The following is a 22,444-nucleotide window of genomic DNA, read 5'->3' on the forward strand; positions in this document are numbered from 1 at the left end:
TCCAAAGTACTGCATCATGTGTTCACCACACAGCTGCGCTGGTGGGAGCACTTTAATTCCTCCTTTTTGTGGCAGGACATCCATTGCGCATAAAAAAAACCAACAGCAAAATGCCAACTAATATAGCCAAAGTTATTGGAAATCCCCTGAAAGTACTGGAGAATATTGAGTGGATGGCTGATGGTATTAAACCGAATATGGAAGAGAAGGTGTGAACGAAACCAGTATCAACAGCCTTAAAGAAATTTGCGATTCCAGTAGTGCTGGGTGCATTAAATATTCGTCCCACAAGTTCACCAAAGTGTCTCACTTAAGAGGGACTGTATGTCTGCTGACGACGTTGCCACCTGAAGTGCGTAGGTTTCGCGTGCAGATGTGAGAGCCACATGTTTTTTAAACAATAAAGCCTTGAGTCTGCTCAACTTGTCAAAATTCAAATTAGAAGTAGCAATATGGGGCCAAATGTCAACTACCTCCTTTATTCTACAGTAGTGGGTAGAAAAAGTACGTTCCCACAGCATGTAACAAACTTAGAGACCGAAACAACATAAACTATTCCGGTTCGCATCCCACAACAGTCTTCACCATTGAGAAGAACATAGCTGCCGTTTGAAAGCACCTGAACCTAGGTCTAATCAAGGGGACTGGAATTCTCTTCAGATAACAAGCCAAATTTGCTGCAGATGTGTTACACGCCCCATGCAAGGACAGCTGTTTACAAACCATTGAATGGCTGACAGAAGTCTCGCATTCACTACCGCTAAGAAAGACCTCTTTCATGCCACTGAGACATTTGTATGAGAAGGGGGTAGCTCCCACACCTCATGGATGTAACTACCTCCTAGCCTTCCATATCTGCCTATCGGAATGTGTTTTAAACAGATCGTGAATTGTAGTGTGGAAATAGGCAGATTAATGATCCCATGTTTTAACCAATCAGCAGATGGTATTTCAGGCACAATAAAAGGCAACTTTTCTAACATTTCGATGTTTAACATGGCATAAGTCACTTCCTTCTTAGCCATTAGTTGTTGTTGTCACGTTAAATTAAATGTAAAAAATATGTCCCTTGCGCTAACGTGTTGCCAGGGAACGCGACCTGCCTTTACGCAGGTCGCTCCCCTCACCGCCACGCAGCCCCTGTGTGACCGCTGACAGCTGCTTCTTTCCTGTGTCCTTTTGCTGCCTCAAGCTTGCTCTCCTCACCTTTTTGCCCAGTTGCGGCCCCAATCTCTGGTTCCCTGCTCACCGCGTCTCCCCCTCGCCGCCCGTTTTCCCGCCGCCGCGTCCCGTAGCTCCGCCCCCCTCGCTCCCCATTGGCCGCCCCGCTCCCACCTCCCAGCTGCTCCTCCCTCCCTCTCCTACTCATATGGAGGCTGCGCAGCGGGAGCACGCAGCGGGCGCGCCGCTGGCGCGCTGAATGCGCGCCAAAGGCAAGCCCGTCTGGTCCCATCCGCGCCTGGCCCGCGCCCAGCGCCAGACCCCCTGGCCCCCTCAGATGCCAGCCCACCCGCAAGACCTACAACGCCGCCACTCTCATCGCAATCAACACCGGCCAGAGACCCGGCTGCTGAAGAGCCACCCCTAGACGCACCCACGGGCCCTTCACCTGCCAATCCTGCAAGTTCTCCTGCGTCCAAACCCGCACCGCACCCGCCAAACCAAGCACCAGCAGCAACCACCTGAAGTGCATCCTGCTCAACACCCGCTCCATCCACAGACACGCCGTGGAACTCTGGAACCTGCTCGACACCACATCTCCAGATGGCGCCTTCCTCACAGAAACATGGATGAACGCCTCCTCAGCGCCCGACATCGCCATCCCGGAAGGGTACAAGATCACCCGGAGGGACCGCGTCAACCAGACAGGAGGAGGCATCGCCATCGTCCACAAGAACACCATCTGCATCACGACCAACTCCGACGACACCCTCACAGCCGCCGAACATCTTCTCTTCCAGATACACACCGACCCCAAGACCACACTCAGAGGCACCCTCATCTACAGACCCCCAGGACCCCGCACACAGTTCAGCGAAGACATCGCAGACTTCATCAGCCCACACGCCCTCCTCTCCGCTGACTACATCCTCCTAGGGGACCTCAACTTCCACCTGGAGAACAACAACGACAACAACACCACCACCCTGCTGGACAACCTCGCCAACCTCGGACTCAAGCAACTGGTCAACACCCCCACCCACTACGCCAGACACACGCTTGGCCCTGTCTTCTCCTCCAGCAAGTACATCTCCTTCAGCCACTCCACCGGACTCCACTGGACAGACCACAGCTGCGTCCACTTCAGCTTCAGAAGAACCACGACTCACCACCACCCACAACAGGCTCCCCGCAGGAGCTGGAACAAGATCACGACCGACCAGCTCTCCACATCACTGAGCCAGAACCCCCCCGCCAGCTCAGCGGACCCCAACCAAGCAGCCAACAACCTCACACAGTGGATCACATTCTGCGGGGTCTCCATGGAGATTCTCCCCTTTCTTTTTTAGGAGTTTGTAGTTTTTTATCCCAGCATTTCATATTACCCTCAGGAGCTCGCTTGGTAAAATCTTTATTAGATTTACCCTGAAGTTGTGGTTTAGTTAGTCTGGCCCCCAGACTATCTCGACCAATACTAGAGAAGGTCTCCTCGATAATCTTTGGCAGCTCATATTCTTAATCCTGTTGAGGAACATCCCGAGCTGCATGCGCACTGCTAGTGCAACAGCTTCCCTTTTAAGGTTACTTAAAATAATTGAGAATATTGTGCCAAAATTGCCCATTAATTGCATCCCCAAATCCAGGGCCGTGGCAGCCCCGTATTCATCTTGAATCTGTTTCAACACTTCCGGTAAGTTGGCAAGTGTCGGTTTACTGTGTGCGGTAGTATAGAGCACGGTAAATGTCGTGCCCCATGTATTACAGTTATCTATTTTGGGAACCATCCCAAATGGCAAGCACATTGTTATTATTGTGTGTTTATCCTGAAGTACCGTACGGGGAAATACTGCTTCCAGTGCATTTATTTTTTGAGCTAACCAGAACAAAATTTCTTCTCATATGGCGGGTACCTTACCCACGATTGCATGTACAGTTGCAGGGTTAATACCTGGCTTCACTGCATGTGGTTGCGCCGGAGCAGCACGTACTGGGTTTGTACTTAATGTTTGAATTACAAACTGTACTAAACGTCTGTATATTGCCTTCAGATCAGTATATAAACGACGGACTTCAGCTACCGTTAGGTTCACTGCAGCAGGGTGAGGTGTATAAGTGGCCAATATAGGCCAGGTAGGACCATCATTACTTAGAGGACCTAACCTAACAGGTACAATGGTATGGAGTAAGGCGCCATCAAGCCAATTATTATATTCTTGATAAGATAAAGGTATTTCTAATGATGTGTATGCTCTGTGTTGTCCAAGTATGTTTGCGGGTGAATAATGATGAAATGTGTTTGTGTTCCCATCAACTGCTGGAAATGTGACCCAAGAATAGAAGAGTTCTGTTCTAAAAGCTACATGTGCATCCACCATAAATGTGACTGGACCCCGCTGGGCCGTTCAGTCGTTTGCCAACAAATGTGCAGTCAATGGTTGTCTCATATTGACTGCAATTGCTACCTGTTGCGCATTCACCATATTAGATGGTACATTTGTTCAGAGATAAGCACACCAAATGGGGATTAACCCTTAGAGTTCAGCTTGAACAAGCTCCAGCATCAGTTAGGTGTTCCCTACTTAGCGGAGGAGGAAATCCTCAATACCACGGACGTCTCTGTATATAGCACTGAGGTGTCTTTGTATATAGTGAGACAGAGATACTCAGGAGGACCCGGAAATTAGAGCCTGACCAAACGTTGGCGGTGCCATGTCACGTAGGCTCTCATTATTCTAATGAAGCTATTGGATTTTGAGTGGCAGAATCACCTGCGGTGTGGGCGACTGAGTCTTACCCACTGCAGATAACACCTGTCGCCATAATCTGGGTTTTGCTCTGGCTAACTAGCAATGCCTCATCTCTTCAATAAGATTTTAATGAAGCCACTGCATCTTAGATAGCAAAGCATGTGCTGCAATAACCAGGACGATACAGCATGACAAGATTAAAATAGTCACAAGGAGAGTAAAGCATAGAAATAAAGCTACCGTATTGTCACTGGAGTCAATAGAGTAATTCCTACCTAGGCTATGATAGAGCACAGCGTGTTGAGCTCTAATTCTGCCCTTCAGGTTCCCCTGGGAAGACATCATCACCCATACCTGAGCAAAGGCCCGATGCCTCTATAAGCAGCTGTAGCGAAGCATTCAGCAATCAGCATACAGTCGTGGTTCTCTGGCTGGAATCTCCCTCTAACGTGTAAGGGACAGGGAAGTGTTTTTATAATAAAACAGCTGGTGTTCAGAGAAAATGTCCCTATGTAAGGATGTGTGTTTTTCTGTGAATGTCAGTGACAAAACTTGTACCACGTTCACTGACAACCTATCTTACTGCAGCCTTAAAAGAAGAACAGAGTGAGCAAGAACATCTTGTTTGAGAACAAAGTGCTGGCCTAGGCAAAAACAGCTAGATAAAGAGAAATAAAACAAGACCGTAAAAGTGGCTATGGTAAGAATATTAAAACAAAGCTGAATAAAATATATCTAGGTTAAAGTGCACAGCGGCAGGCCTACTATGCTAAAATAACATGCATGGAGCTGCAACTAAAATGGCTGCACAAAACACAGATGTCTCCCCTAAATTTCAGTCGTGTCTGCCATGGGGCTGCGGAATGCAGATCTTAATCTTTAGTGTGGCCATGATCTGCCCTGAGAGGCCATGTGTTAAAACCTCTCCCTCCAATCTATCCAGCCAGGTCCTCAAATGGCAGAGGTCTGTTGTTCTGATTGTGTGCCCACAGTTTATAGCTGTCGCTGGGGAACAGATGTGCTCTCACAGCCTCCAATGTGGATTAGAATCAAGTTTAAAAGGCACACAAAAGCATTTTAGAACATAGAAATGCCCACTTTCTAGAACTGGCATTTCTTAGTTATTATTGGCAAAACCACCTTTACTATTGGAAGGGGTTTGATAGGAAACATTATGAGGCTGCTCCACTGCAATCCACTATTGCAGGTAGGAGTAATTATAAACTTCCCTCATGTTAACCTATGGGCAGATAAGCTCTCACTGGTAATAAAAGCACACATGAGTATTCTTCAGTCCCTGGGCATTCGTGCCCTTGCACACATGCACGACTGTATTGTCAGGCTAGACACATGTTTAAGGACACCATAGGTGCAATTGCACACACATAGGCCTGCTATGACAGGCTGGAAACATTTGAGAACACCATAGGTGCCATTGTGCACACAGAGGCCTGCTGTGACAGGCTGGACTCATGCTTAAGAACACCATAGGTGCAAGTGTGCACACACAGGCCTGCTATGACAGGATCAACACATGGTTAAGAACATAGATGCAAGTGTGCACACACAGACCTATTATGACAGACTCAACACATGTTTGGAACACCAGTGGGCACGCATGCACACACTGGCCAGTGCCACTTCCAAACCTATGTAGGAAAGGCATGCACACTTTCACACTGATTTTACTGTGGGAAAGTGCCTAAGGCCCTAAGGCCATTGGATAGAGATTCACAAAAGCCCTATGGGAAGAGCTCATCCACTAGATAGGAAACACCCACATGGGGATTCTCCACTAGTAGGGCATGGGACACCCACATGTACCTGCCCTGCCTTCCGTCTACCACCTGCCCGCCTTCCAGAGGTGCTCTACGGGTAGCAGAGGGCCCACTCAGGATTGGCTACAAAGTTAGAAGCGCCATCATGAGCACCAGCCAACTGCACCTCCACAGGCCTGCATAGTCAGGCCAGATACATGCTCGACAGGCTATTCTAGGGGGTACAGCATCCCACTAATAGCCAGGGCCGTATTAGTCTGGAGTATGTGGTGTACCTTTTAACAGGGCACTCTGGGTAGAGCCCCTGAACCCATCAGGTAAGCACTCCTTCCTGGCATGTGTAGGAAAGGCGTGCACATTTCCCACTGCAGTACAGTGGGAAAATGTCCAGAGTCCTAAGGCCACGCAAAGAGAGTCAGCACAAAAAATGGGAGGAAAAAGCTAAAGGTTTCAGGGAAGATCCCTAAGAAATGCTGTGTCCAACGGTTTTGCAATTTCCTTACTGACTAGGTGACCCATTCTGACAAGTTCTTGTGATCATCCCACAGTATGTCAATGTCTATAGAGATGGCACTGGTGTTTGTTTTTCAAGGGCATTCCTTGTCATTCCTATGGCTGTAGGATTCTGTCAAGTTAGTCTGGCTCCCCTGATGAAGTGGTCTCAATCTCGGAATCCCAAAGCCCCCTGGTGGGGGGAACTACAGGTCTTGCCAGCTCCATTTTGCAATCTGAGGTGACAAACATTGTTTATATAGCCTCATTTTATAATCTGATGTGACAAATAGGGCTTATGGGGTGGGAAGAGGAATAACATAGATTCCATTGAGAGCCTCAAATTTAGTACAATTTGATGAACAAAGCATCTACTACATTTGTCCCACAGCCAAGACCTCTCTGTGGGCCAGGTCAGATCAATCAACAGCACTAGTGTCAGGACAGCAGCAGAAGGATCAAAGAGTGATACTCCAGACTCATGGAAGGATGGGCACCTGACCCACTTGCCACCTCTGACCGTGCCAGTGGTGGGAACATGAGCAGTCTGACCCAGATGGGAGGAGCAGTACCCATTGGGGTCACTTCCACACCACTAAATGGTGTGTTACCTCAGTGCCCTAGCGGTGGTGCCCCCATCATGAGCTCTGTTTCTACAGTTCTGGTCATCCAGCACTGGCCAATACTGTACCAGGAACAGGCCTTGTGTTACACAGAATGCTTTTGGTGATAAGGGCATGAGGAGGAGAAGTACAGTCCAGTTGCTTTGGCCAGTAAACATAATTGGTAGGAGGATATTACAGTAAAGCGCCCCCAGCTTGCCATGGCTCACCAGGTCCAGTCCCAGTCATCACCACCTTCCACAAATTAACACCCTCATTTGTTGGGGTGGGTTGGCCTCCCCTAAGTGCAGGGCCTGCAAGAGATAACAGAGTCCTCTGCTGGGGTAGGTATAGGTCTCCACAGGTCACAGCATGAAAGGACCAGCCTCAGGTCTGTGGCTTCCTGTCCACCCACAGTGCCTCTCCAGGGGCCATAGACTCCTGCTTGTGTCACCGGCAACCCTTCACTTCCAGAATTCAACAGGCAAGGGCAGATACAACAAGGAGTTTCAGATATTGGCCTCCGTGAACACTGAGGTGACTTGCAATATCCTATTAACATACAGCAGAGGATATTTGATTCCTTATAATGGTCACACCATCAACCTTACCATAAACAGCTAACATTCATTGCATCCATCTTGCTTTTTCGTATGAAGAGGTGATATGGCTGTAGGCATGAAGAATAAAAGGGGAATTAAACACTCCTTAAACCAGCTAGTATTTCAATTGAAAAAAGGATGTTACAATCAGTTTGATGTATGTCAGATTTAAAAAAAGCTACAGCTCAAAACTCGTGGAAACATGCAGTGATATTTTGTGTTTCCTGCAATAAACTATAGAGTGTAGAAACTAAAGATGTTTCCATAAATATCTGCTTTATACTGAGTACTCTTCAGTTTAGACAAACAAATCATAAGAGTGAAAACAAGTTCATATTTGTGATTTAAACTGAAGGATTAAAGTACATTTACACATAACTTATGTTTATATTTAAAAGTCAAAATAAAATAATTTATTTTAACACTACTTCCTATGAGGTACTATTTTAAGTCCATGTCTTCATTGTTTATGTATTTTTAAAAAGTCAAAATAAATTAGTTTTTTTAACATTATTTCTTATACAGTACTATTTTAAGTCCTTATCTTCATTATAGGGAAGGTTTTGCAGTATCAGTGGTTGGCTTTGTGTGGTGCTGGACATATTCTGGTCTGAGCTGGAGTACATTTACTACTGTTTTGGGTAATTTTTGGTTGAATTAACATTACGCTTCTAAAGACCCATCCACGAACTTTCAACGGGGAGGTTGCCGCCACACTGACTACCTCCCCGCCAGATGCATTAAGAGTTTCCCGCTAACCTGACTGGCGGTAACCAAGGTGAGAAGTGGTAGCAGCGTTGTGTCTGGCTTGTAATTGAGCTGGTGGCAATGCTGTCACCTGCAGGGTACACCAGCACTCACGCAATGTTCACAGCAGAGAGTGTTCATTGCAAGGATGCTGGTCGGGGCGCCCATATGGGACCATGCAACTGTTCTCTGCCAGCCTTTTCATGGAGGTAAAACCACCATTAAAAAAGGCTGGCGGAGAACAAGGTCATAATCAGCACAGTGGTGGTGCATGCAGCACCACACTGGCTGATTCCAACTTTCGCCACAGTCAGCACATCGGGATCACTGATCCTGGTGGAGGTGGTGGTAACTTGGTAGTCTGACTGCCACAGTCTAAATGTGGCAATCGGACAGCCACAGTAGCAGCAGCACTGACCGCAACTGCGAGGCTGGCAGTCTCAAAAACACCATCCCCGTAATGAGGCCCAACGTATTGATACCAGAATCATAGAACTCACATAATGTTGGTGTTCAAATATAGGGAAATATTCAGACTGGGTGGAATTTCAATTATGCTGGAGGAACCAGAGTAATTTTGATGCTGAATTACTGATAATTACGTGATTAGTCCTGCTTGCATAGCTAAGGGTAATTTGAAGAAAAAATCCTACTGTGAGAGCACATTTTGTGAGCCCAAGCGTCCACTCACACTCGCTATTCGTGTTCTACTGCATTAAGCTCCACTTGTTAGTGCAAAATGCATCCTCCTGTCCATTTTGGACCACGGATGCATTACGCACTCAGAGAAAAGAGCTAAATGTCGGTACTAATTTGGGGTAAAATCCTAACCCAAGAGCACATTTAAAGAGTGCGAGCAGCTGCTTGCCCTCGCTACTCAGTGTTATTTCCTAGCACAAAATGCTTCATTGTATCCATTTTGGGTGCAAGGGGTCATTTTTTCACTAAGGGATAGCGTTAAATGCAGAATAATTCATGATTACACTACACAGAATTACACAAGTTATGCCCATCCCTAGAAATACTAAGAACTGTGAGGAAGATTGTCCTGAATGAATGATAAGAACAGGTGTGAAAGTCCATGCGTAATATGGATTGATTGGTCCATAAGAGAGGTATTCCCAACTGTACATTATAAAGATATTTCAAGTAACAGGGAAGTTCGATGAACACATAGAAGTATAAGACTACAGGCCAAATAAGTTATGAGTCACAGACATCCGAAATGTTTTACAATATTTTTAATTCACAGTTTGAAGGTCTTGTATTCAATGTAATGAGCGGGATGATGGATGTATCTTGGACCCCTGACCATAAATTACAGTTATGAAATTATATATTAAATTATAAATGTATTAGGTTTGTTTTTCCAACGTTTTACAAAAGATAGAAACATAAACTTAAATTCATTATTCCTGAGCTAATCTAATAAAACACTTAATAAAACATTCAAAATCATGCCGATGCAAGTTTAAGTGAGCCATTCATAATGTCAACAAATCCAAAGGTAAGCAAGATTATATCACAATGCTCGCATTTATATTGAGACTAGATGGTCTAAAATGGCTCAGCATTTTACAAAAAAAGTATGTGCTGGTCGAGCTCCTGTCACTTCAAGGGCAGTAAACCTTTTCGGCATTAGCTTCAGCATTTTAGGACAAATCAATAATTGCTATTGACTGAGACACTATTCTTTCGTGTAAATTATTTCTGTAGAATTAAGTAAAAAGATCGGATATCCCTAAAGTTAATAGTCACTGAGTACGAGAGTCAAAAAAAGACTTTGGGTACTGTGTTTTTAGTGCCCTTTCAAAAGTATAGCCTTTAGGGAACAGTGAAGCTTTATTCAGTGTAAACATGCTAGGTTGCCCTTAGCCCTATAGTCCATCTCGATATAGGACCTCTATCCAGTCTTATTTATTTCAAGGGCCTTTTGTGTCAGAATCTCAATCACGTTCTCCAAATAGAGCGCCCTATATAGAATTAATTGTCATATTTGGAATGGCAACCAAACTGGGTCGCAGTAAGGTTTACATTGCTGCTACTTTAGCACCCTAGATGTCAAAGTTTGGAGGGTGTCACTGGCATATGGATACATAACACATTGCATTCACAATTACATGTAAGTATCAAATACTAAGCCCGATTTTTTGTATAAAGGGTTGTCCAATAGACTATTGAAGCAAAAAATATCGTGTGGACACAATATTGTGGAAAAAATCAAGGATCAAAATATTGAGACAGTAAATGCAAATAGGTAAGTAGAGATTTACTATTCTTAAATTTGCATATATGCACCTTGAAGATATATATATATATATATATATATATATATATATATATATATTGTCAGGACAGGTACGTGTATGTGGCGTTATATGTATAGTAAATCTTTGCTGAACCATAGAAACGTATTTTTGTCCTCAATATTCTTGACACATTTTGTGCACGCAATATTTGTAGCTCAATATTTTGTTCAAGCACCCATCCACACTGAGGCCACCTAAATTTTGAGGGAAGACCCAGGTCCAAGTATTGTCTGCATATACAATATTCTACAATGAGCAATATCTTCTACGCAGGACCTTACCTTAGATAATCAAACCTTAAACTATAAATTGCAAGGTTTTTTTTCTCCGTGGTCTGCCTTGGATGGTGTGGGAGCAGAAGACGTTTTGTATTAAGTTCCACCCCTACTCTAATATAGTGACTTGTGAATGCTGACCCCTGGGGAAGGTGTCAAATGGCAGATAGTCATGAAAGAAAGTCAATCAAAAACACAGGAAAACTGTTGGCAGTGGGCAGTGATAGGAGGCTCTCCACCAGAGCTCCTCCTAAGTTGGAAGCAAGGCAAGTGACTCAGCACTGACGTTCTGCCACTTTTTCTAGACTAGATGAGATATGGGATGAAACGAGTTCCTCCACCTGTGGATGATGTCAAGGAGAGGGGATGAAGGAAACCATTACCAAGGCACTGCAAAATTATATGACTGCCCCAAGTGACCTGGTGGATGGGGAACAAGGGGAACCTTCACTGCTGGGCTGCAAATGGCATGAAAGTCCCTTTGCTTCTGTGTGTGACGTTACCGAGGAGTAAGGGGGATAGAAACCATCAATGCAGTGCAACTTGAAGGTGGCACTGCGATAGGACAGCACATATATATTAACTTATTACAGCCAAGTGGTGCCTCAGTTCTCTCGTTACAGGCTCAATTGGACGTCAGAACCAACCTGTTATAAGGAAATAAAGCGCAAACCTTTGCAGGCAAATAACAGTTTCTGGCTTGTTATAGAAGACATAAATACAGTATATCCGGGTACCTCATTATAAATAATAAGCAGATAACACATTTTAAGCTTTTTTGTGAAATGTGGCAGGGGAGTCAACTAAATCTTACTTCACATTCATTTTCCAAATGTATTGAAACATTTGCTGTGAACTTTCTGAAAAATGGTGTTATTCATCGTTTCAGCTGTGATAATTCATTGCCAAAATCGGCACTATATTACATGAATTGTTGGTGTATATATAGTACACGTGATGAAGTCAGTCTTCAATGAGTTTCCAATTAAACATTTTAGGATTTGGGTATCATGTAAACACTTGGATATGCGTGCATTGCAGTTTAAAATTAAGCTCAAAGCTGTGCTAAAAGCGTTAGCAAGCTATAGCAACCGAAGTCGGCGACGTGTTGTTTTATTAACATGACATGTAAACTGTCAAACTGTCATTTAGTCATAAAATGCTCCTTCCATTGCAGTACACTCTGGAAATGCCTCGAAAATACTTTACAGAACGAAAACGGACATCACATAGGGCCAGATGTACCAAACGTTTTGTGACTCGCAAAAGGCAAAATTTGCCGTTTGCGAGTCGCAAAACGCGTATCCCAATGCAGAAATGCATTTTGCGAGTCGTTACCGACTCGCAAAATGCATTTCAGACTCGCAAATAGGAAGGGGTGTTCCCTTCCTATTTGCGAGTCGCATTGGGATGCAATACCATTTGCGACCGCATATGCGGTCGCAAATGGCATCGCAGTTACCATCCACTTCAAGTGGATGGTAACCCAATCGCAAATTGGAAGGGGTCCCCATGGGACCCCTTCCAGTTTGTGACTGGAGCCCAAAATATTTTTTCAGGGCAGGGAGTGGTCCAAGGGACCACTCCCTGCCCTGAAAAAAAAACGAAACTAAAGGTTTTGGTTTTTTTTTAAGTGCAGCTCGTTTTCCCTTAGGGAAAACGGGCTACACTTCAAAAAAAAAAAAACGGCTTTTTTTAAAAGCAGGTCTCTAACATGGAGGTCTGCTGACGTCAGCAGGCCTCCATGTTAGCGAGTGCCTATACTTGCAATGGGGCCGCAATTTGCGACCCACCTCATGAATATTCAAGAGGTGGGTCATTGCGACCCCATTGCGAGTTGCAGTCGGTGTCTGAGACACCGTACTGCATAGCAATTTGCGACTTGCAAATTGCGAGTCGCAGGGACTCGCAATTTGCAAGTCGCAAATTGCTTTTTTCCTACATCTGGCCCATAGTTCGTGTGAATAATCATAAAATTACACGTGGCGATGTTTATTTAATAAAATATGAAGAAAAAGGGCCCTAGGAGCGTCTATATTTTGTGACGCAGGTAAAGGCTTCAATATTAGTTTGAGTGATGGTAAAATCACTAAGAGAAATCTATAATTTACTGGTACTGCATGGCTAAGAACTATAAAACTAACCATGCAACATTAAAAAACATTGAAAAAATGCCCCATACTGGACAATAAATAAATGCAAAATTAAAAAAAAGCAGAAAAAAGGCCAACTCCATCTAGGCACCATGGATCAGAAGCAACATCACAATTAGCATAATAACTGTTTCTGTCCTGAAATTCAGACAGGAACTAAATACACAATTTGTCAGAGAACACTACCTGTCTTTGCAAGAGGAACCAACTTCCACCTGAAGAGTTTACCTCAGTTTAAATAGAAATAAATCGCATGGCATGGCGTGACCACATGTTCAGTACCCTTTTGTTCACCAGGTAGGTTTGTGCTGTTCAAGTACCACTGCATACATACGTTACCTCTGTCTTCGACGTAGGTTCTGCCTTAACATGGGCTTTAATCATTACTATTAAAACTAATTTCACACATTTCCAATCCTTACCTGCTGCCTATCTGGCCATCATAACCCCCATACCGTCCTGTTTTATCTCTTTAAAAGAATATACTAAGATTCACCTATGCTGTGGGCATTTTTTGTATTTTGTTTTAAATAATTTTCTTACAGAAAGTAAACAGGTATTTGCCTCCAGAACCGTGGCACCTGACTTAAGCACTGCAGTGGTCCTCCGATGTTTCGAATGCCAGAGTTACTTCAGTTGCCTCGGTAAATGGGACTCAGGAACCCTCTTTAATCTGTTAAACACCTAGGTCCAGGTGCAGGAAGCCTTTTGCGCCTCGCAAACTGCGAAAAACGCAGTTTGCGAGGTGCAAAAGGCTTAATGCGATGCACAACCTCAAATTGCGAGTCGGTAATGACTCGCAATTTGAGGTTGCGACTCGCAAATAGGGAGGGGTGTTCTCTTCCTATTTGCGACCGCATCGCCATGCAGAGTTGGTTTGTGACTGCGAATGCAGTTACCATCCACTTGAAGTGGATTGTGCATCCACTTGAAGTGGATGGTAACACATTCGCAAAAGGGAAGGTGTCCCCTTGTGACTGCCAAAATAAATAAACCGAATGGTTTCGGTATTTTTTCTTTTTGCAGCTCGTTTTCTTTTAAGGAAAACGGGCTACAAAAAGAAAAAAAAAACTGCTTTATTCAAAAAGCAGTCACGGACATGGTGGTCTGCTGTCTCCAGCAGCCCACCATCCCTGTGAGTGCCTAGACTCGCTGTGGGGTCGCAAACTGCGACCCACCTCATTAATATTCATGAGGTGGGTCTTTGCGACCCCATAGCGAGTCGGAGAAGGTGTCTGAGACACCTTTCTGCATCTCGTATTGCGAGTTGCAATTTGCGAGTCGCTATGACTCGCAAATTGCAAGTCGCAATTTAATACCTACCTACATCTGGCCCCTATTTACATATTCCAGTTCATTCAGATTCTCTAAGGTTCTTTAGGGTTCTGGGTATTGGATGTCCACTACCAGTTTTGAATGCTTCCATTTGTTCTGGCTTCCACACCAAGAAGTCCTGGCACCTCTGGTGGGTACTATTCATTTTCAAGGTTTATTAGCTTTCTCATATTTACATGGCTTGTTATTTTTTTCTTCTTATTCAAAGGTTGTGGAAGCAGTCCCTTTGGTTTGCAAAGCTTTAAGAAGGCATTGATTTTTTCACTAGTATAAGAACAAGTCTCAGTTTGTACTAGTACAATACTTATAGTTCACAGGGGCCCTCTTCAGGACAAACATGAGAGCTGTCATTCTCACCACTCAAAGACGGATAATCTGACGAACATTTAAAGGCTTTCCGCCTCTGCCAGACAGTGTTTGGGAGTACAAGGGAACTTAGTGGTGTCCCTATTGCTAGTTTCCCTAGCTTGATAACATCCTTATCCTTTGGTGAAGTATCTGTGTTGTCTCATTGGAAGTCAAAATCAGAGAATCACAAGTTGATGGTCCCTGTCTCACCATCAAATTCTCAGAAACTAGAATTGTGGTTAGATATGGCACATCTGGCCAGGAGGAGCCTTGTAGAGTCACCTCAGCCTCTGATCCTGATGGCAGATGCCAGCAACAAGGGTTGGGGAGCCGCTGGTGGAGTATTCAGCACAAGCTGGTCATTGGTAAGAGACAAAGGGGGTGATTCTGACCCCGGCGGTTCACTACCGCCGGGGCCAGGGTCGGCGGGAGCACCGCCAACAGACTGGCGGTGCCCCGCAGGGCATTCTGACCGCGGCGGTTTGGCCGCGGTCAGAAAGGGAAAACCGGCGGTCTCCCGCCGGTTTTCCGCTGCCCTGGGAATCCCCCATGGCGGCGCAGCTTGCTGCGCCACCATGGGGGATTCTGACAACCCATGCCGCCATCCTGTTCCTGGCGGTTCTCCCGCCAGGAACAGGATGGCGGTATGGGTTGTCGTGGGGCCCCTGGGGGCCCCTGCAGTGCCCATGCCAATGGCATGGGCACTGCAGGGGCCCCCGTAAGAGGGCCCCACATTGTATTTCAGTATCTGCATTGCAGACACTGAAATACGCGACGGGTGCCACTGCACCCGTCGCATTTTCCCACTCCGCCGGCTCAATTCTGAGCCGGCGTCCTCGTGGGAAGGCCCTTTTGCACTGGGCTGGCGGGCAGCCTTTTGCCGGCCGCCCGCCAGCCCAGTGCAAAAGCCAGAATCACCGCAGCGGTCTTATGACCGCGGAGCGGTGTTCTGGAGGGGGGAACTCTGGCGGGCGGCCTCCGCCGCCCGTCAGGGTCAGAATGACCCCCAAAGTTATGAACCTCCTCCAATTGAAAGGAGTTAGCTGCGGTTTACACATCTTTTCTTTCATTTCTTCTGATTCAGAACAAGGCTCTTCTGAACCCTGGAAAGAACCAGGTCACTCAATCCTATAAATATCATCTAAGCACTACCAGAGCTGTGAAATTAGTCCACCCGACAGAATTGCTAAGACCTTGAGCAGAAAATAATCTCCTTTCTCTTTAGTTATGTATCTTCGAGGGATGGAAAATGGGCATGAGTATATGTTAAGTCAGATCTTTCCGTCATCAGTGACCTATAACCAGGAGAGGTTCAATGAACATTGCTCTTTTCACACATAACTACAGAAGACAGATTATGTGTGAGACATGAGAAACATTTTAATACTTGGTGTATCTCTAGGGGCCTTGTGAGCAGAATTCTTGTATTTTAGCATATTTTTGCATTTGGGTCTCACTGTATATAATTCATGTAGTCAATGGGCTGCCATTAGAGCAATCAAGTGATCTAGTATTTCTTCTTTTGTTTTGGTATCCTCTACTCTAAAAGTTTTTTTTAGACAGCTGTATTACATACTCTAGCTCCACCTCGGGGCCTCCCTTTAGTGCTGGACATTCTTCGAGAGGAACCTGTTGAACCCCCCTCAGTTTGTATCCTTGGAATTTGTCTCTTCAAAGTTTCCTTCCTGGTGGTAACGTCCTCTGCATGTACACTGAAGGAAATTAGGGCCTTGCTATTCCATGATCCACAACCTGAACCCTCTTTTTGTCTGAGGTTCTTTCTGTCTCCTTTTCACCCTTCCTGAGATCTAGTGCTCCCTATATTTTTCCTTCCCATTCTACAGAACGGAAGCATTCCCTTGGCCTTCATAGAGCTTTGTCTGTTTATCTGGGTCATCTTCATTTCGACAGGTACATTTCCTTTTTATTATTTTTAGATTGGCCAATAAGTGTAATTGTCCATGCACAACAGCTTTAAATTGATGGATCAGAAAATGACTATTTAGCTCATCAAAAGGCATGATTGCCTTCTTCTGTAGAGGTATTTCCTCTTCATAGACAGCTTTTATGGGGGACACCACAAAGGATATATGTCAGACAGATTTTATGGGGGACGCCACAAAGGATATATGTCCTGCAGTTACAACGACCTCTCTTCATACTTTAAATATTGCGCATTTGGCATTGTTTTCACACTCTTTTGGTTCATCAGTTTTTACTGCTGTTCATTACTGATATGCAAAATAATTGAATATCAAATCCAATAAAAAGCACTCGGTTCTGAATACAACATTGTTGTTGCTCTTTTATATTTTTTAAAGCAATCTTTACATTTTTCTTTGGTGCAATCCCATGTTGCAAGGACTTAGAAGATGAATATGGTTGAAAAGCTAATGTGCAGATAACCTGTTGGTAATCATCATTACTCTGAGTCCTAGGCTTCCTTGGCAATGTCCTATGAGTAGATATCTTATTACATGGAATTACTCAGTAAAAAATGCCCATTAATTGTTTTTTGCTTTTATTAGAATATCAGGAAGCGGTAGGAGGAGCTAGTCCCACCTTTGTGACTGCTGGATATGGAGGTTATGAAAGATTCAGCCATATTGGAATTTTTTATTTTAGTTTCAGTAGCATAATTGAAAGCTGTACCCATGTCGAGACAGGGCTCATATTGTGACGACTGTGATGAGAAAGACTGACTTGCGGTGATAAAGATTACCAGTAAGTAATCAACACACATCTATACCTGAAAATTGAGAACCATATTGACCAAACAATATGTTCTGAAATTTAAAAGAAACCCCCCTTCACATCTCGTACTTCCTTTTCTCATTCTGAGATGTTTTCCTTCTAGTCACTATCCTAGATTCTATGTGCTTTGAAGGAATCACCCCAATGGCATGCAGCATACAACATTGCATACATGCATGTACGGAAACCGATGACGATGGCTATTTTGTGTTTTCGCCTTTAAATGTATATCAAATTGGTGAGTGTTCCCAAATTGTGAGTACCAGATGAAAGTGAAGGACTGGTATAAAAACTGATGTGACAGAGCACGGTCTAAGGAGCAAAATGCAGATCCATCTCGAACTGCCAGCGTTTGCAGACAAACAAGGCAGAATGTAATCGGAAATTCATTTTTCTATTTCCTAATGTTCTTACATGTGGCGCGCCAGACACCAATATAGTATTTTCTTCTATATAACCTTCACGAGTCAGCAAAAAATGATCTCTCTCCCGAGCAGCCGGTCACAGGGGGGAAAACACTTCCATTTTCCGGGACACAGATACTTTTCCGCTAATTCAATGACAAAGCGTGGGTATCATCTCTCAGGGGACGCGACGCATTGCAGCGCTCTCTGTCTGACAGCAGCAGACAGACAACGCCTCAACACTTTAGTCCTTCGAGAAACAGATATCGGGAAATAATTCAGTGACAGCTGTTTTAGTGTAAAAGGTCATTTATTAGGACAGGATTGCATAAGTAACATAACCATTAACTTTCAAACGTAACCGTAACTTTAATAACGCCCTCCTATTAACCTCTTCTCGCTCATCCTTCTCCTTCAAAACCTTTATCTCGTTTCCATTCCCCTACGCACTCCCCTTTTCCTTTCATGCCCCATTTAGTTCGTGCGTACCCCCACTCAGAGCCTTCACCTGCTTGTTTATTCCCTGGAAGGGTGGCCAAGCCCGCATCTGACTCACCACCCTCCCCCATCTACTGCTCGCTCAGCCCTGCAACCTGCCCTAACTGACAATTTCCCTCCCCTCCTTGCTATTCGACTCTAACTTCCGTCCTTCCAAATCGCTCTTCCAATTGCCGGGTGGGTGGGAGGCCAAATTAAAAAGCGCGAGGGAATCGCGGCAAAGAGGCCGGTCCCTCCACCCCCAACCCCTTTTATTTACTCCCCCTAGACCCGCCCTCACTTACCTTCTTCCCAATCCCTGTCCCTCGCCGTCACTTCCTTTCCCGAATTGACCCGCGGGAAGACTAGAGCGTTGCTCTTGCTTCCTGCGGGCCCCTCCATCGGGAAATAATTCAGTGACAGCTGTTTTAGTGTAAAAGGTCATTTATTAGGACAGGATTGCATAAGTAACATAACCATTAACTTTCAAACGTAACCGTAACTTTAATAACGCCCTCCTATTAACCTCTCCTCGCTCATCCTTCTCCTTCAAAACCTTTATCTCGTTTCCATTCCCCTACGCACTCCCCTTTTCCTTTCATGCCCCATTTAGTTCGTGCGTACCCCCACTCAGAGCCTTCACCTGCTTGTTTATTCCCTGGAAGGGTGGCCAAGCCCGCATCTGACTCACCACCCTCCCCCATCTACTGCCAACCAGCACAAACCCATTTGGCGTTTTGCTGCCCCACCCCACAAAGGCCACGCTACTGCGACCCAGTGCTTCTCATTTCTTGTTTGTAATCCACAAATTTTCTCCCCCCAAATCTTCCACCATCAATCTCAGATCTGTCAAATATTATGTGTTTCCCATTGTGGACAGGTGAAACCATCGTTTCTGAAAAGTGCAACCTCCTGCTCTGTAATGTTCTCGTGTTTCCGTAATTTTTTTATTTTTTATTTTTTTTTGCGCCCAGCAAAAAAACCTTTACTCCTTTGGGCCCGCTCCATGGCTCCATACTTAACTGCCCCTTTCCACCCTCTTCGTGGAACAAATTCTGTCCACCCAAGTATGTACCATGCCATTTTTTGCTTGAGAATCTCAAAAATCCCTCTGCCTGTGTTGCAGTAACGTGAATTCTGACAATTTCACAAAGCCATCCCCTCCCAAAGGTATGATTAACAATTCCGCAACATCCCCAGTTCAATAAATTAGCAGTGATGAAAGGAAACAGGTTACCCCACCGCCTTCTGCTCTTTTCCCACCATAGCACCTTGTGCCGCCTGCTGGATAGTCCCAGGACCCGATCATATATCTGTTTTCTCCGTGAACCTCGCTGCCCAGTGGACCAATGAATGGCCGACCAGCCATGTAACCATCTTGCTCTGTGATGGACCAAACGCATCTCCTGCAATGGAAAAATAACTGTAACCTGTGTTTTTTTTTTTTTTTTTAACAGAACAAAACCACCCCCCCCCCTTCTAAAAACCCTTCCAACTGTACACGCCCCACCTTTCGGATCTTAACTTAAAATTCACAACACCTTGATCGCTAGCGGAGTCTCACCTTGATCTTTTGCCCAGTCCCAACCCAAATGCGCTGCCGCCGTAGCTGCCCCAATCCTAAACGAATGCGTGCCGAAAAACCATGGCCCGGCAGCCCACACGTCCCAAAGCCATCCTCAACACTCGTAAGAGCTGAAAACTAGTGAGCTTGGACCTTGATCTGTGCACAAAAACCCCCCGGCTGTCTTATTTGACAACCGTGAGGGTTGACTAAAAGCTCCAAAACATCTACCCTGCCTACGCGGAAAAAGTGCTAGCTCGTATTCATCTGCTCAACATACCAGCAATTCGTGTAACAACTCTAGTAACGACTCAAAATCAAAGGGTTCCCTGGCCGTTCTACCCCCCACCGCTCTAATTCCGACAAAAACTTCATGTAGCTGCTCAAAAAACTTGAAAAAACCCCAACCAGGCCAGCCAGTAACTGCGCCGAGCGGACTCCGCTAAAACATCTCCGCCCACCCGTGATCATCATACCCCCCATTCCCAATTGTCTGCCGAGGACCCCTGTCTTGGTCTGCTCCGTTCCTGCCGCCAGGTTGCAGAAACGCTGCCACTGTGAACGGGACAGGGAAACCGCAATCTCGTTGACAACTCCTGGTATAGGGACAGCTTTAAAGATCACAATTCAGAGATAAGCCCTGCAACCTGAATCAGCGCAAACAGCGCAAAACCTTCACATCCCTCGCTTTCTGTCCGTTCCCAAATCCGCGACAGCCATGTTGTTGGTTCTAAAGAAAACTGCCCTATTTGCTAACTCGCGCCCCCCATACTGCCATGGCCACCAGAAAGGAAAAAGTAATTTCCAGCAAAGCAATGCTCCTCCTTAGTTGTCACTAAAAAGCTGGCTACGCCTCCGGGCACCATCTGCCATCCCCTACAATCACTAAAACCATGCGCTCCTGCCGCATCTGAAAATATCTGCACCTGCCATACGGTCTCTTCTTCCCAGAACCACCTGGATACCCCAATTAATTGTTTCAGAAATATTTCCCACTTTAACATCTTCGAGTCCCCTTGACCCACTTATTCTGTGGTGTGGCAAAACTGCACCTGACATGTACAACCCTAATTACCTGCAAAAACGTCCTCCCCCCCCTTTAATTGTCCTACAAGCAAAGTTAAAGTACCCCAACCCTTTCTGGGCTGTCTCAAATCGGTTTTCCGTACCTCCTATCCATGTGACCAAGAAAAACAGCATCTCCGTTACTGTCTGTGCCGGTAATCTGGCCCTCATTATACTGGAGTCTTAAAACCCTACCCAGAAAGGTGAGAACCTATAAGGGGCCTTTGGTCTTTCTGGGTGCCAACGGCAATCCCATCTGCTGTGCCATATCCTGAAAGTCTTCCAGAGCCGTCCGGCACTCCCCACGAACCCTTCCTTCCCGCAAAGGAAGTCATTCAAATAATGGGTCACCGCATAATGCCCACTACTCTTGACAGAGACCCACTGCATGTAGGTGCTAAAAGCTTCGAACAACGCGCATGAGGTCGCGCGACCCCCTGGGCAGGACCTTGTCCACATAGACTGCCCCTTCAAGCTGCATCCCCAACAATTCAAATATCCCTTGAGTGTATCGGCAATCACCTGAAAGCTGATTGCATATCGCATTTTCCATTTCTGCCCCATGGGCGCACGCCCTGACCAATTTTTTTTTTGTTTTTTTTCATCATCCACATATGCATACACCAGTCTGGTGTCTTCCGCTGCCATGAAATCGTCCACAGATGTGCCCTCCGGCCATGAGAGGTGATGTATCAACATGATTTCACCCGGGGCCTTCTTCGGCACGACTCCCCACGGGGATATCATCAAAATCTGACTTGGCCACTCATAAAAACGGGCCCGCAATTCTGCCCAATGAACGTTCCTTGTCCAGCTTTTTCCTTACCACCTGTGGTAATTCCTTGCCAACCGCCAGTTGTCTGCCCAGTGTCTCACCCGTGGGACCGTGGTCGCTGACCCTGAAACCTTCTTGAAACCCTTCTGCTAACTCAAGGCAGCTGCCCTATCCTTGTATATACGCAGCCCCGGTAAGATAAAAACTAACCTAAACTGGCGTAGGCCCCCTTTGGATCAGTAGCGCCCTGTGTCCCTCCCCTTTTGCCGCCCTCCGTTGTACGGAGGGACTGGAGAGTGCAAAACATTGAGTAACCTGGTGACAACCCCCGCACTTGGAGCAGTCATGTTTCATTTTTACCAGGATGTCTGGAGCAGAAACCCTTGTTGAAATTCCCGCACACTCCTGTCGTGTTAAATGTTGTTCTTTGTCCCCCCCCCACCCCGGGGCTGGACGTGCCTGAAACGGCTTATATCCCACTGGTAACCCCCTGGCAGTATGTGCCGCTGCTGCAGATTGTGATGATGCCGTCCACTGCCTCCATAATTCTGGGTCTACGTCCCCCCATGGCTCATCTGGGTTAATGCTCATTCCAGCTCTGAACCCCAAAATGCATCTGCGTTTTCCTAATGATGTCCATGTATTTAAATAGCGCTATAGCCCTGTCAGGGTATCTCTTGCAATAAATGCTTGCGAAGATTAAAAACTGATGTCCAATTGTCCATATTAATTGGCACCCTCGGCCAAGGGGCCGACTTCCATTCCTCTTCCGTAGACCCTACTGTGGCTTGAATGTCCCTATGTAACAGTTTTTTTTTTTTTTGTTGTTGTTTTTTTTATAACTTCTACGTACTCA

The sequence above is a fragment of the Pleurodeles waltl genome, chromosome 4_1 (genome assembly GCF_031143425.1).
Source record: "Pleurodeles waltl isolate 20211129_DDA chromosome 4_1, aPleWal1.hap1.20221129, whole genome shotgun sequence".
NCBI classification, from domain to species: domain Eukaryota; kingdom Metazoa; phylum Chordata; class Amphibia; order Caudata; family Salamandridae; genus Pleurodeles; species Pleurodeles waltl.